This window comes from Notamacropus eugenii, chromosome 4 (assembly GCF_028372415.1).
Source record: "Notamacropus eugenii isolate mMacEug1 chromosome 4, mMacEug1.pri_v2, whole genome shotgun sequence".
Taxonomy (NCBI): Eukaryota; Metazoa; Chordata; class Mammalia; order Diprotodontia; family Macropodidae; genus Notamacropus; species Notamacropus eugenii.
Window position 1 is genome coordinate 229,019,812 of NC_092875.1, and position 16,419 is coordinate 229,036,230.

The following is a 16,419-nucleotide window of genomic DNA, read 5'->3' on the forward strand; positions in this document are numbered from 1 at the left end:
TTAAATCTATACATGCTCTGTTTTTGTGCCATCGGGCTGCACCGGTTAGAATCAAAATCCTTATTTTCATGCTGCATGTCCTTTCCAAACCAGTCTAGAGTATTTCACCCCCAACCATCACATTTCTTATCTAACAATCTTTAAAGTGATTTTTTCAAGTCAAATAAACCTCCCTCTTCATGCTCCAGTGGCTTTCTCCTTTTTCAGTTTTCTCTCTGAATAGAAACCGAAGTACTTACAGGTCAACCTACCATAATTCCCATAAGTCTAAAATCACCTTGAGGTACTCTAAAGATTCCTTAAGGGCTCCTGAAAGACAGGACCAATTCATCACATGGACGCATAGCCGTCAAGCCATGAGGCAATCTCGCCCCAGACACGAGGAGTTAAATAAATCTGCTGGAATTCAGCAGCCAGCCTTGTAAGGAAATCCCAGACCCCAGTCAGGATAACCTGCTCTGGATGGATGTCCTCCGCAGATGCACCAATGTGACTTTGTGCGAGCTGCTGAGTCTCAGTCTGTTACAACTGGCATCACTTGCCAAAGGCAAGTCATCGCAAGAAACTGACCTTGGCAAAAGCACATTTTGCACTTCGGAGCTGTTCAAGTGGGTAGAGCAAGCAAGGGGCGGGGCTGGGAGTTTGAGGATGGGGAGGACAGGGATGAAGGGGGGAAGACAGACAGTGAACCTCGCAGAATCTTCTGCCACGCTGCCTACGCGCTCCCTCGCACTGTTACAAAAGTTCTATCACCTACACAGGGAAAGCGAACCCACAAAGCCTCACTTTAGAGCCCGCTGCTAAAATCCCATAAAAAGAAATACTCTTTCAAACCTTCCCCCATATGGAAAAATACACACGCCATGAAGCAACCCAGAGTTTCTGAAGAGTTTATTTTTATCCTTCGTCTCCCCGCGCCACCCACACCCACCTCCACTAAATCACGTTCCCCCCCTCCACGTACTTTTTACGTGGAAAATTCCCTAGCTTTTTAGCAGTCTGATCATACTTTTCTAGATATTAGTTGCTGGTGCTTCTTGCCTTATAAGTTTAAAATAAAAGGGCATTTTTTAAGATAGAATTTCATACTATTGTCTCCAAGTAATAAGGAAAAAAAGTGAGATGACCTTAAACACTAGCCAGTTCAAATTGCTTTCATCTTATGAATAAAGGTTAAAGTGACTAGTCCAAGATCACCATAACTCCATTCATTGCATCCCTTCCAGAATTTCTGGTTCCAGAAGTAATATACAGATAACCTTATATATGGGCTATCTGTCCTATGCTCAGCACTCTCCTAGGCACAAATTCCCAGCTGTGCCCAGATGATAATCAAGAAGCCTTTATTAAGTACCTCCTTATTGTCAGGGTCTGTGTTAGGAACTGAAAATGCAAAAATGGAAATGAAATAGTCCATGCCTTTTAGGAGATGACATTCCATGGGGTAACAGCATGTAAACATATTTAAAATGTATACAAAGTGAAAGCAGAGTGATTTCAGCGTGAGAAGGCATCTTAAGGCTGGGGGGGGGGGGGGAGTCGGGATAGGGCGGAGGAGGTGATATCAGGAAAGGCCTCATGTAGGAAGTGGCCTTGAAATGAGTTTTGAGTCAGTGTAATGAAATGGGGCACTGCCAAAGAGGACACGAGGCTGGTAGCTAATCCAAAAGATAGTGCATGGTTTTATTTTTATAAAGGAGTATATACCAAAGCCCAGGGGACCTTAACCTCTTTGATGTCACAGTCCCTTTGGTCATGGTCAAGGCCATGAGCTCTTTCTCAGAATGATGTTTATTGCCTACTTTCATAATTGAAGTAAATGCTCATTTCAATTAAAGGCTAATGAAAATAAAGATGTATTTTTTTCCCATCCAAATTCACAGGACCCTCCCCAAACTCCCCACAGACTCCCCCTCCAGGTTCTGTGGATGCCCAGATGAAAGACTCCTACCACAGAATAATCATACCATAGATTAATGCTTTATCATGTATTAATACCATATCATAGAATAATCACAATAATAACAGATAATGTTTATATTGTGCTTGAAGACTTACAAAGTACTATACACATGCTAATGCACTCAATCTTAGCAGTAACCCTACTTTCGAGGAGCTATTTTTATCTCTATTTTACAGATGAAGCACCTTACAGATAAAAGAAATTAAGTGATTCCCACCACAATTCCATCTTGCACCATGGAAAACAAAAGGGAACAAGAGAGGGAAAGGATAAAGATGAGCAGGGAAGGGGAAGAAAAGGGACAAAGGAAAGGAAAGGGAAAAAGAGAAAAGTGGCACTAACTGCTGAAATTCCTTCCTCGTACTCTGGGTACTAGCAACCATGGGTTAGCTTTGCTTTTTTACTTCAGCTTTAGAGTCCTGGAGAAACTTTGCCCCAGACACATCTATATTCCTAGCTCCCCTTTCATTCCTTGTAACTGGAGAACAAGAAAATGGAAAATAGGGACAAGAAACAGCATTGACTGTCTCATGTGCCACAACCCCTCAGATGGATGGAAGCAGGAGTGAGGGCAGAAGACAGGCAGCCAATGAGTGGTTGATTACAGATGAAGATATTGGAATCTCAAGACATCTTTAACAATGTGATGGAACCAGATCATGTCCACTTCACAAATCCCACCATCCTGCTATAGGATCACTCACTTCTTAACCTTAAGTATTACAACACAAAGAGTAGATTCAATTTTCTGCTATATTGAACCTATAGAGTAGAACCCTCTACCTGAGAGACCTAGAAAAACAGGCTCTCTAAGGGAACTCTCTAAATGAACTTCATTTTAAAGTGGGCTTTCATTCCTTCTTATTGGGGTGTCTGAGGCATGATGCAGTCATTCTACACCTTTAAATGTCTTCATCTCATAACATTTCAACAATTTAATCTATTTTACTTCAAAGTGCCAAGGACAGTTTTATAGACAGACCTGGTATAAATAAACTTTATCTGTATTTATCAGTGTAGACAGCAGTAACATATACTCCAAGTTGAAGCTTCTCCAGTACTATTGATCTCCTTTGATTTTACCCTAAAACTTTAAATGTAACACAAAGACAGGAAGCTAGGGTGGAGAAGAGTAACTTGCACATGTCTGAGGTTATTTCTCTAATTGCTTAAAAAGCCCAGCCCTTGAGACTATAAGGATCACACTAGTGTACATTTCCTACATCTCTCTAGTCCCATAATCCATTTCAATTCCCTATGGACTACCTGAAAAGAGAGCAGAGACTTCCCAATTTGACCCTTTATTGTTCATAATGACAACAAAAGGGTTCTAAGTTTTGAAGTCTTGCTTCCTGATGAAGGGAAAGGACAGGAAACTAAGTATGAGAGAGTTGAACTAATGACCCCTAATCCAATATCTTCCTCTACCATTGAGTAATTTAGCAATGTCTCACCCAAGTTTGCATCACCAGTGCCACTGCTCACTGAGCCTTAGCTCTAAGTTAGATGCTTCAGGAATTTCTTGCAATACAACTTCTCTTCTCTTGAAAATTAAAGGAAAGATGTGTATGTCTCCCCTAAATTTCTCAGTCCATCCTAGCATATTATCCTTCCTGGAAAAAAAGATTTAAGTCTCTCCTCAACTTCTCCCATTTCTAAAGACCTCATGGCATTTGACTTTTCCCCTCTTCAAGAACGTAAATATCTCAAGAGTTCTAAGGGAAATTCCAGGATTGACTCTAACCAATTTAAGGACTGGCACAAAAAAAGAATTAAGATCCAGTCCTAGTTGTAACCAAGGGCCAAGAAGATTGCTTTCCTTGTGGATTCACAGTTCTGCAGTTAGCGCACAGCTCTAAATGCCTGTATCAACCGTTCTAACCAGGGAAGTAGAGCAAAAAAAAAAAAAAAGTGTGATTATCACCTTATCCATTTTATCAGCATTTAGTAATGTCTCGCAATCCAGCTGTGAGCTGTTGAGAGGACATATTTTTGCAAGTAGCAGAGCAAAAATAAATTCCAGGACAGTCAGCTGTAAGAACTTATTTCTAGAGGTGAGAAGGTTTTTATGACACCTAGAAATCCAAGTCTGTACTTGTAAATTTACTCAGAATTCATGGGGCCACCTACAGTTCCGCATATCATGCCTCTTAACTGTTCTGATACCCCAGATGCAGGAGCTAACCTTGTTCTATTCAGACCTAAAGCAGACATATGATAGTGCAGTCAAGAAAAGATTTCTGTAAGTCTTTGAATATTACTTTATACAGCAGTGGGAACATTCCAAACTTAAGTATACGGAGATTATCAATCACCTTGTCAATTTGCAAGAATTCATACTTTCTCTTGTGATTTCTATTTTGCAAATCCCAGGGCACGTGATTGATGTACAACCTGCCTGCTCAGTCACAAGAAGGCTGTTCCATCAGCATCTGCTTCCCAAAGGGAATGGTGACTATTCAGAAGATAATGAAAGAAAAGCTGTATAAGCTACGCCCATACTTTCACCTTTGCTGGTGGATCCCAGGGACTGTTTTCCACAGCATATAAAGGCTGAATATCTTCACTATAAGTTGGTAGGTGATACAACAAACTACCTAAGAACTGGGAAAATTGATCAGTAATCACCAAAGCAAAGAAGACAAGAAATCATCAGAAACAGGAGAGTGTGAGCAGTATATGAAGTTAAACAGAAATGCAACACCCACAATTCACAAGGGCATTATGAATGACATCCCTTTTAAAAAACACTGATATTCCCTCCTGGTCAAAGCCCACAAATTGGACCCCAAGGCCTGAAGAGACTGGTCCTGGGAGACTATGAAAGTAAAAAAAATTGAAAAGCTCCTTCCTTCTCATCGCTCTTCACATTTTCAGGCCCAAGTCCAATTAGATCCTGAGTCCAATCAGAGGAAGGAAGGATGGAAGGAAGGAAAGAAGGAAGGAAGGAAGGAAGGAAGGAAAGAAGGAAGGAAGGAACGAAGGAACAAAGGAACGAAGGAACGAAGGAAGAGAAAAAAAGAAAGAAAGCTAGCTTTTTAGTTGGCAATATGTAGGAAATATCCTGACCTCAGAAGCCCATTTATTAGCCAATGCTGAATTCTCAATCCACAACAGCATACGATTCTACTATACTTAGGCAAGTACCCAAAACAGAAGGGTCATTTGAACTAATCCTGTGCCTAGCTCAAGGGATGAGATAAGTCCTTCATGAATCACCAGTTTCTTAATTTAAGGCCAACAGCATTCCTACATAAAAGGGGCCAGGGGGAGATGCTGGAAGAACCTCCAGGGAGCTTTCATAAAATATGCTTGCCTTAAGCAATGAGACATTTACCCAGCAAAGTTTATTTCAGTGAGCAAAAAGAACCTTAGGAAAACTTCATATTTTCCTAAGATGCTCTCATAGAACATTTTCTCATCTGATCCAACAAACCTGGGAGGTAAGGAAGTGATACTTAGTTTACAGATGAGGCAACTAAGACATAAAGTGATTAATACTGTGTTTAGACTGAGCCAGGTGGTGTTCCAGGACTTGAAGTGACCTCACTGGGATACAATAGGATATTTTAAATTTTTGAGGAAAATACAGCAATCCTCAGCATTTGTCAGACATACTTTGGGCTACACCAGTAACCCCCTCATTTGGGATGTAATATCTTTGTGATGCTACGTTTTTGACAGTTTCTGTGACAAAAAGCAAGTACCCTGTGCAAATCAACACAGAATAGGAAATTAGAGTGGCAGATTCCAAGCAAAGGATTGGTGGAATCTAAGCAGATTTCAAGTTTGGAGAAGTTGTGCGGTGACCAACTAATGCACATTTCCCATTGTTAGGCAACTGTAGTTAAGAATGAAAAAGAATACACATTACTTTTCTTTCAGTTTATGAATATTATTTTTCCATAATACTAAGTTGTTAGAACATAAATATTAATTTGTTTGGATCTAACTGCTTAATAAATGGAATAATTTGGCGTTTCTCTTAGCCTAGAGGCACTATAAAAAAAAAATCACTGAGACTCTAAAAGTTCCATGAACCAAGAAAATTTGGGAACCTTTGGCTGAAGTGGCTACACAAAGAGCTAGCTGACAGACATTTGCCCAACATTTTTGTCACTATACCATCTGTGCTTTACCAAAATGTATGTTATTTGCTGGTCAGTCACTTACTTCTAGGTGGTTCTAGAGTAAGATCAGGGGTCTGCAAATATGCAGAGATTGAAAATATGATACAAATTACCAGAGAATATAGTCAAATAGCAAAAGTCTCAATTTCCAAACATTCCTCTCCTTCAAATGCCCCCAAACTTAGTCAAATATGTAAGAATAAGATGAAGAAAAAAAATCCTCTGACCCTTTCCATAGTTCATATCCTAGTTGTTCCAATATAGTGAACCATACTTTTTTCATGCAACATATAAGCTGAAAAAAATTTTTTTTTTAATTAGAATAGGATTTCAGATTAGAAGAGACTCTGGAGATTTACTAATTCAGGCTCATTTTACAGATAAAGAAATTGAGTCCCAAATAAAATGAAATTGTTGGCTAATGGTCATACAGTTAATGACTGAGCTAGAACTAGAACCACGTTCTCCTGTCCAGGAAGTTTTCTACCAGACCACCCTGCCTGCAATGAAAAACTCTAAATCCCAGATTAATCTTAACTTTTTTTTCTTATTTTAGCCTCTACTGACAAAGATCATACTCGATTATCTAGAATGTAAACATGAAGCTTGATTTTCTCCATTTATTTGTGGGAAATATAAAAATATATATGCTTGAATATCCATATGCCACTACAAAAATGACAACATATAAAAGATGGGGGGAATCAAAGAGTCCCATAGTATTTGTGGGTTTTTTCTCATAAATTAGAGAAAAGAACTGCACAACAAGATGAAAAGGTGCATAGATGCTGCAATCTTCATCAGTGGAGGGATCACTCACCCCAGTGAAATCACAGATCAAGGTATCAAAGAGCAAAGCTAAGTTAGGGATAATTCTTATACCTGGAGACATAAAGAACGTTTTTTCAGAGAAAAACTAAACAAAAAGAAAAAAAATATAACTAGAGTTCCAGCATTCCTTCCTTCACAAAAAGCACTGGCGAGAAAAAAGCACTGAGATCTACTCACCTGACAAATTGCATGCATACTGGAGTTTGTTCTTAAAACTGACCCAAGGGAAGATGGCAACTTGATGTTGTAAATGCAGATTATCCTGTTAGAAAGAAAAATTATTTCAATAAATGATTTTTTTCGCTTAATATCACAAATATGAGATATTAAGAGTATGAACAAACGGTCTAATGGCTCCCTTTACTCAATAGAAATCTACATTTCCTATTTTGTACAAGTAATACAGTCCCATGAGTAATGGATAACTCGGAAGGAATAGGGTGGGAGAAGCTAAGTTTTATGACTCTAGCTACAAAGCAGCTTACACTGTTTATTTTCTATACCTTACCTCTCATCCTTCTGAGAGATTTTTCTCCTACTTGGTGCTTCAGATACTGTCCAATACAATTTCACAGATATTCTTTATCATCATTATGCCCACTCAACATTTATGAGCATCCACTGTGTACATCACACTGTAACTGGGTGCTGGGCACCATACTAGGTCCTCACTCCTCTGTTGCCTTTACTAAGCAGTTTCCAAGTAAACCCACTACCACTTTGCCTCATATTCCACAGGCATCTCTCCCAGCACCCATCCCTGCCAATATGTAGGATTAAACTACTTTCCAAGGTTGAATAAGCCGCCATCTGTCTATCTTACGTGGTACTGTGTGCCATCCGGGAGACTTGCCCCTCAGAGCGTGTTTCTACCATATGTCACTCTCAAGTGATCAGCCAATGCCAAGACATCTGAATAAAAATGTCTAAGTGTAGCCGGAAAACCCTCTTAGAATTCCAGTGGTGGTTCACCAAGGCCAGGTATGTCAAAATGACTTATTGTTTTCTATAGCTCCACCTGAGCATCAATGGTGCAAAACTCACAAACATTCCTCTCCTCCCCCCCAGTACCCATCCCCACTCCATGGCCAACAAAGGAAGAAAACAATTTAGTTTTTCCCTTCCAGTGTACACTTTGTGTTCCTCCCCTGCAACCAGATCAGTCAGCCCATGTATGTTCCAAAGATCACACCATTTCTTCAGAATTTAGAAAACTATTCCACCATTTAGTGTAGTTATAAGCTATGTTAGAGTGTACTTTAGATATTTACTTACATATTTTGAGAAGAAAAAAAGAAAATAAAGTTTAAGGAGCTATAGAAATTAGATCAGAAATATTCCCTCCAGAAACAGAGAGCTTCTGGCACACAATAGGCACTTAATAAATGCTTATTAACTGACATCTATACCTTCTCATGTAGATTGACACAAAAAAAGCATACTCTGCTTCTGAAACATAAATTCTAATCCAGTTGCCGAAAAATTCATTTCAGAAATAAAAATTTAATTCAAAATTTAAAATTGGGATATTCTAACAGATTATTATTATTATTATTATTATTATTATTATTATTATTATTAAGCTCTGTTTAGAAAGACAAGTTAAACTGAAAGATGTATTCAGCTGCTTCCATGAGTTAGCTTTTTCCTCCAGGGTAAAATAAGAAATCTTGTGGGTTGCTTTTTTTTAAATCATAAGTTAGTGGAGAAAAAAGACAAAGAGAGTAAAAGCTGGGACTGTCTTGGATTCCAAATGGTCTCCATCAAAACCAGATATTTAAAAGTATTCCAATTAGTCAAACTCCTTGTAGAAGAATAAAATGAAAACTCTATATTTATCTTCTTATAGAAAGTTGTCATGCTCCCCTGATATCTTAAGTTAAGAATTTATGATATATTCATTCTTTCCCATAAATCACTCAGAAAACTTGAACATTCTCTGAAAGGTTTATCTGTGCTTTGGCTCTATCCTTCAAACAGCAGGATTCTAAGACTGGAGCCAAGAAGAACAACAAACACCAGTTGCATGACACACAAACCAGTTAATTTCACCTTGATTTAACAAGCGTTTATTAGGCACCTAATGTTCCAAGCACTGTGCTAATTACCAGGACTATAAAACAAAAACAAGGTATTTCTTGTCCTCAAGGACCTTATGTCTCCCAAATATATTTTTATCATTCATATGTCCTTCCCATTCCCACCCTGAAAATGGTAGTTTAAAAACTCTCTCAGGGGGAGGGGTGAAGCCAAGATGGCAGAGTAGAAAGACACACATACTCTAGCTCTTCCTCCACAGCCCATAAAATACCTGTGAAAAATGACTCTAAACAAATTCTAGAGCAGCAGAAGCCACAAAACAACAGAATGAAAGAGATTTCCAGCCCAAGGTAGCCTGGAAAACCGACAGGAAAGATCTATCGCACGGGGCATGGAGCTGAGTGCAGCCCACAGAGCCTAGCCTAGCCCTAGCTGCTTGGCACCAGCAGGAATAGGACTGGAACAGGCCGCGGGGTCGGAATCCCCAGCAGCAGTGGTGGTTCTCAGATCCCTCAACCCACAAATGCCAAAGAAAGCTTCAAAGGTCAGGGAGAAAGCTTTTTCATCTGGGAAAGGGAACTCGGTCTGGCCCTGCTGGCAGCAGCCACTGCAGGGGCAGCACCCATTTTTGGAGCCCTCCACTTAAAGCCCCTGGGGGAACTGAGCAGCTGATCTGAACCTCAGCCCTGAATGGCTGCCCTGGGGTGTGGAGGAGGAGCACTGGCTAAGGTGGAGGCAGCTGTGGAGAGGGAATGCTACTACTTGCAGATTCTGGGCAGAACAGTTTTTGGCTGCTCCCAGACCAATACATAGGGCAGGAGAAGAGTAAATTCTTCTCCCTTGATTGTGCCACCTTGGAGGAACTGAGAACTTACAGGATCCCAGAGTGTACCCTCCTCTTAACAAAGGACTCAAAAGTCAAGTAACTGTCTGGGAAAATGCCCCCAAAAGGGAAAGAGAATAAGATAATAGAAAGTTACTTTCTTGGTGAGAAGGTATTTTCTTCCATCCTTTCAGATGAGGAGGAGTGATGCATGCCATCAGAGGAAGATCTAGGGGTAAGGGCCTCTGCATCCAAGACTGTGATTGTGCAGTGGTCTCAGGCCATGGAAGAGCTCAAAAAGAATTTTGAAAATCAAGTAGGAGAGGTGGAGGAAAAATTGGGAAGACAAATGAGAGCAATGTAAGAAAATCATGAAAATTGAGTCAACAGCTTGCTAAAGGAGACCCAAAAAAATGCTGAAGAAAATAACGCCTTTAAAAATGGGCTAACTCAATTGGCAAAAGAGGTTCAAAAGGCCAATGAAGAGCAGAATGCTTTAAAAAGCAGAATTAGTCAAATGGAAAAGGAGATTCAAAATTTCACTGAAGAAAATAGTCCTTTAAAAATTAGAATGGAGCAGATGGAAGCTAATGACTTTATGAGAAACAAAGAAATTACAAAACAAAACCGAAAGAATGAAAAAATAGAGGACAACGTGAAATATCTCATTGGAAAAAACAACTGACCTGGAAAATAGACCCGAGAGACAATTTAAAAATTATGGACTACCTGAAAGCCATGATCAAAAAAAGAGCCTAGACACCATCTTTCATGAAATTATCAAGGAAAACTGCCCTGATATACTAGAACCAGAGGATAAAATAGAAATGGAAAGAATCCACCAATCACCTCCTGAAAGAGATCTGAAAAGAGAAACTCCTAGAAATATGTAGCCAAATTCCAGAGTTCTCAGGTCAAGGAGAAAATATTGCAAGCAGCTAGAAAGAAACAATTTGAGTATTCTGGAAATAAAATCAGGATAACACAAGATCTAGCAGGTTCTCCATTAAGGGATCAAAGGGCTTGGAATATGATATTCCAGAAGTCAAAGGAACTAGGATTAAAACTAAGAATCACCTAACCAGCAAAACTGAGTATAATACTTCAGGGGAAAAAAATGTCATTCAATGAAATAGAGGACTTTCAAGCATTCTTGATGAAAAGACCAGAACTGAATAGAAAATCTGACTTTCAAACACAAAAATCAAGATAAGTATGAAAAGGTAAACAGGAAAGAGAAATCATAAAGGACATTCTAAAGTTGAACTGTTTACATTCCTACATGGAAAGATAATATTTGTAACTCAAGACTTTTCTCAATATTTTGGTAGTTGGAGGGATTATACACACACACACACACACACACACACACACACACACACACACACACACACACATAGACAGAGAGCACATGGTGAGTTGAATAAGAAGGGATGATATCTAAATAAATTAGGGGGTGAGAGATGAATATATTGGGAAGAGAAAGGGAGAAATACAATGGGGAAAATTATCTCTCATAAAACAGCCAAGAAAAACATTTTCAATGGAGCAGAAAAAGGACAAGGTGAGAGGGAAAAAGTGAAGCTTATTCTCTTCACATATGGCTTAAGGAGAGAATAAAATGCTCACTCAGTTTGGTATGAAAATCTATTTTACACTACAGGAAAGTAGGGGAGAAAGGGACAAGCGGGATGGGGAGGATGATAGAAAGGAGGGCAAATGGGAGGACAGAGTAATTAGAAGTAAACACTTTTGGGGAGGGACAAGGTCAAAAGAGAGAATAAAATAAATGCAGGACAGGATAGAATGGAGGGAAATATAGTTAGTCTTACACAACACGACTATCATGAAAGTCTTTTGCAAAACTGCACATATATAGCCTATATTGAATTGCTTGCCTTCTCAGGGGGATGGGTGGGGAGGGAGGAAGGGAGATAAGTTGGAACTCAAAGTTTTAGGAATGAATGTTGAGAATTGTTTTTGCATACAGCTGGGAAATAAGAAATACAGGTAATGGGGTATAGAAATCAATCTTGCCATACAACAAAAGAGAGAAGATGGGGATAAGGGAAGGGAAGGGTGTGAGAGAAGGGAGGGTATATTGAAGGAGGGAGTAATCAGAATGCAAGGCTTTATGGGGTGTGGGGGAAGGGACAGATAGGAGAAAATTTGGAACTCAAAATTTTGTGGAAATGCACATTGAAAACTAAAAATAAATAAATATAACATAAAATAAAAAATAAAAAAAATAAAAATTCTCTCTCCCTCTACCCTTGCAGTCAAATCACTTCCTATCATTTCATAAAATGGCATGGAGCACAAAGATAATTCTGGAAAGAAAGGTCAATCATTTTCTATGCTACCAAAGAGAAACCAAGCATTTGGAAAGATAATTGACTTCACAGAAAGATACTAAAGGGAATTAACAAACCAACACTTTTAATGAAAGGTGCCAGCTAAGTCAGTTGTTCAGAGTACTTAAGAAATGCTTAGAAGATTTCAAAACTGATAAGAGATAGTCAGATGGTTGAACATGACTAACATAGAGGTGGGAGGAACCTAAGAAAGCATCTACTCTAATTCCTTCATTTTATACGTATGAAAAAACTGAGTTCTAGAGAGAAGAAGTGATTGGCCCAAGGTTCCAGACTTCAAACTGTTTACTAGACAACTTTCATCCCTGTAAAGGTGAGGACAGAGTTTATGCTTTACTGTAATGTTTGGGCTCTAGTGGTAAGGCAAGAAAACACAGGAGGCACTGGACTTCAAAACAGTCATCTCAAACCTTACCTCAAATATAGGAAATGAATGGATTCCAGTTGAGAGTAGGGAAGGACAATAGGAGAAAGTAAATAAAGGGTGTTCTTCATTATCACCAAATAAGTATCCTAGTGTACGTATGTATATGTGTGATCAAAGAGGAAGGAAAAATCATGTTTGAGATAAATGGAAAGGAAAATCCTTCTTCTTCCTTCTCTCCTGTGAAATACAAATCCCTGCAGTCAATTAATCAACATTTATTAAGCACCAACTTTGTGCCAGGCACTGTGCAAAGTACTGGGGATACAAAAAGAGGCAAAAGACAATCCCTGCACACAAGGAGTTTTCAATTTAATAGGGGAAGACAACATGTCTACAAACTCAGTTATATACAGAATAAATAGGAAATAATTAAAAGAGGGAAGGCATTAGAATTAAAATGGGTTTGGGAAGGCTTCCTGTAGAAGGTGGAATTTTAGTTGAGACTTCCAAGAAGTTAGGGAGGTCAGTGGTTGGAGTGGAAGAGGGAGAACATTCCAAGTATGGGGGATAGCCAGAAAAAATGCCTAGTGTTGAGAGATGGAATACCATGTTCATGGAACAGCCAGAAGGCTAGTGTCACTAGATTAAAGAGTACATGTTGGGGAGTAAGGTGTAGAATGGAGAATGGAAGAATGGAAAGGTAGGAGCAGCTAGGTTATGAAGAGTTTTGAACAACAAATGGAGCATTTTGTATTTTTTTTTGGAAGTAATCGGAAGTCATGGAAATTTATTAAATAGTATAGTATAGTCCATGACTGGACCTGGGCTTAAGGAAAATCACTTCAGTGATTGAAGAGAGGACAGACTGGAGTAGGGAGAGCCTTGTGGTAGACAGACCTCCTGATAGGCTATTGTGATCAAGGCATGAGGTGATGAGGGCCTGCACCAGATGGTAGCAATGTAAAAGAAGAGAAGCGGGCATTTTCAAGAGAGGTTACAAACGTAAAAATCAACAGGCTTCTGCAACAGCTTGGATATGGGGAATGAGAGATAATGAGAAGTCCAGCATGACTCCTAGGTTGTGAGACCCGGGGGAGTGTGACAATGGTGTTGCCCTCAATAGTAATATTGAAGGTAAGAAGGGGGGAGGGTTTGGGAGAAAAAGATAATAAATAATAATAAATAAATAAAATAATAAATAATAAATAATAAATAAATAATAAATAATAAATTCTACTTTGGACATATTGAGTTTAAGATGATTGAACAGCCAGTTCAGGATGTCTGAAAGGCAGTTGGAGATGCAAGATTGGAGATCAGGAGAGATAGATTTGAGAATCATCCGTATAATTTGTCTTAGTCATTTTTTATCATGTCTGACTTTTTGTGAACCCTTTTGGGGTTTTCTTGACAAAGATACTGGATTGGTTTGCCATTCCTTCTCCAGCTCATTTTACAGATGAGGAAACTGATGCAAAGAGGGTTAAATGACTTGCTTAGAGTCACACTGTTAGCAGGTATCCAAGATTAGATTTGAACCGAGGTTTTCCTGACTGCAGGCATGGGACTCTATCCACTAAGCCATCTAGCTGCATCAGCATAGAGATAGTTATTAAATCTATGAGAGCTGATGAGATCATCAAGTGAAATAGTATAGAGGAAGAAGAGAAGAGGGCCCACGACAAAACCCTGAGGGACATCCATGGCTAGAGAGTGTGATCTGGAGGAGGATACCGCAAAGGACAGAGGGAGAGAGAGACAGAGAGAGAGAGAGAGAGAGAGAGAGAGAGAGAGAGAGAGAGAGAGAGAGAGAGAGAGAAGGAGCTCTCAGATAGGTAAGAGGAAAATTAGGAGAGAATGGTGTTCTGAAACAGTAGAGAGAAGAGAGAACCAAGGACAGAGTGACTGACAGTATCAAAGGCTACAGAGGTCAAGGAGAATAAGGACTGAGAAAAGGTCACTGGCTTTGGCAACTAAGAGATCACTGGGAAGAGCAGTTTTGGTGGAATAATAAAATTCCAAATCAGATTGTAAGAGGTTAAGAAGAGAGCGAGTGGACAGAAAGCATATAGGTACATATTACATGTGGACTTTTACTACAAAATGCAGAAGAGATATAGGATGACAGCAGGGATAGAATGATCAAGTGAAGGCTTTTTTTTTTTTTTTTGAGGATGGGGAGACATGGGCATGGTTGTAGGCAGTCGGAAATGAGCCAGCACAGAATAGGAGATTGAAAATAAGTAAAAGTGAGGATCCCAAAGGAGGCAGTCTGTTTGAGGACCTAGAATGGGATGGGATCACTTGAACAAATAAAGGTAAGAAGTAAGAAATAAGGCCACTTCGTCATGTAAAACAGGTTAAGAAGGAGAAAGTGGCAAATGGCATCTGAGTAGTAGGAGATAAGGAAGAAAGAAGAGGGAATTCATGGTGAATGACCTCATATTTTTCTGTAAAATATGTGGCAAAGTTTTCAGCCAAGATGACATCTTGTGAAGTATAGATATTTAGCAAACTACAATTCAATCTTAAAACAATGAGAAAGAATAAACATTTAATTGAAATTATAAACTAGAAACAAGAGAGCGAAGAGAACTGGGAAAAATACTTGAGCCTAAAGAAAGAAGATAAAAAAGAAGAAAAATAATAAAAAACATGTATCCTTCCATTAATCTTCACTATTTGTTAGGAATTGTGCATGTTTGAAGTCTGAAACATTCCTTTTGATGGACCAGCATACCAAGAAATCAAAAAGTATTTGTCAAATCATTTACCATGTGCCAGGCATTGTCTACCATAGGCTATAAATACAAAGAATGAAGCAATGTCTACTCTCAAAGAGCTTGAATTCTATGAGAGGAAAGAAGCACACAAGCACATGCATTGAATAAACACAGAACAAATGTAAAAAAAGACAAGGTCATTTGGAAAGGAGAGGACTAGCAGCTGGGGGAAGAGGGGTCAAGAAAGACTTCTTGTAGAAAGTGATGCTCGATCCATCTCTTGAAGGACAGGAAGGTCTTTATGAGGCATAGGTAAGGAGGGAGTACGTTCCAGGAATGGAGGATAAGGTAGTCTAACTAGGAAGAACTGAGACACTACTGTGTTTATTGATAATAAGAACTCACATTTCTGGATCACTTAAAGATTTACAAAATTCTTTGATCAAAGCAATTGTGTAAAGAAAGAAATGTAAATATTATTGAACCCGTTTTACAGATATTTCTGGTAGACAACTGCATGACATTGACTTCCTTCCTCAAATACCATTCTATTTGTGCAAAAAAAGATTGGATTAAATGATCCCAGAGGCCCTGTTCAGCTCTAAAATTTCACCATCTACTAGTCTTCCTTCCCTAATTTGAATATTACCTGTGAAGATATATAATTTCAAGGTGTGTGGATGGCCAGTAGATATTGATAATAAGTGTGTCTTCTTTGTGCTGCATGGGAAGAGATTAAGATTTTTTGTTCTAATTATGACTTGATGGCCACCCCTGAGTTTGGCAGGTGATAGGCCAATAATACGTACTGCAAGCCAACTAAATGAACAGCAAGAAACTGATGGCCATCCATGATGTCTTTGTACTAAATCCCACATTGTTCTCAGATGCAAAGCTTATAAAAAGCAGCACGATACAGTAAACAGAGCACTATCAGAAAACCTGGACTTGAATCTTGGCTCAACAATGTGACCTTGGTCAAAGTATTTTACTTCTGAGAACCTCAGTTTCCTCATCCAAAAAATGAGGATGAAAAGCTCTATGCTGTTTCCCCTCACAAGGTTGTTTTGGAAATCAAACATGAAGAATGACATAAACTAAATGTAAGCTGTTCTCATCACCTCTTAGCAACCATCAAATCAACAGAAGTCCCAGCCAGAGGTTCAC

The 16,419-nt window shown here is 39.0% G+C and overlaps 1 protein-coding gene across 7 annotated transcripts in view; it reads right to left on the reverse strand.

The window, feature by feature from the left end:
• The window catches only part of LDLRAD4 (low density lipoprotein receptor class A domain containing 4), a 587,101-nt gene that overhangs the window by 477,256 nt on the left and 93,426 nt on the right, over window positions 1–16,419 (reverse strand). For 6 of the 7 annotated variants that reach the window (XM_072604172.1, XM_072604171.1, XM_072604176.1 and 3 more), the window contains exon 2: window positions 7,102–7,186. The gene's annotated coding sequence lies outside the window, so the exon portion shown is untranslated. The other variant, XM_072604180.1, reaches the window with a different exon arrangement.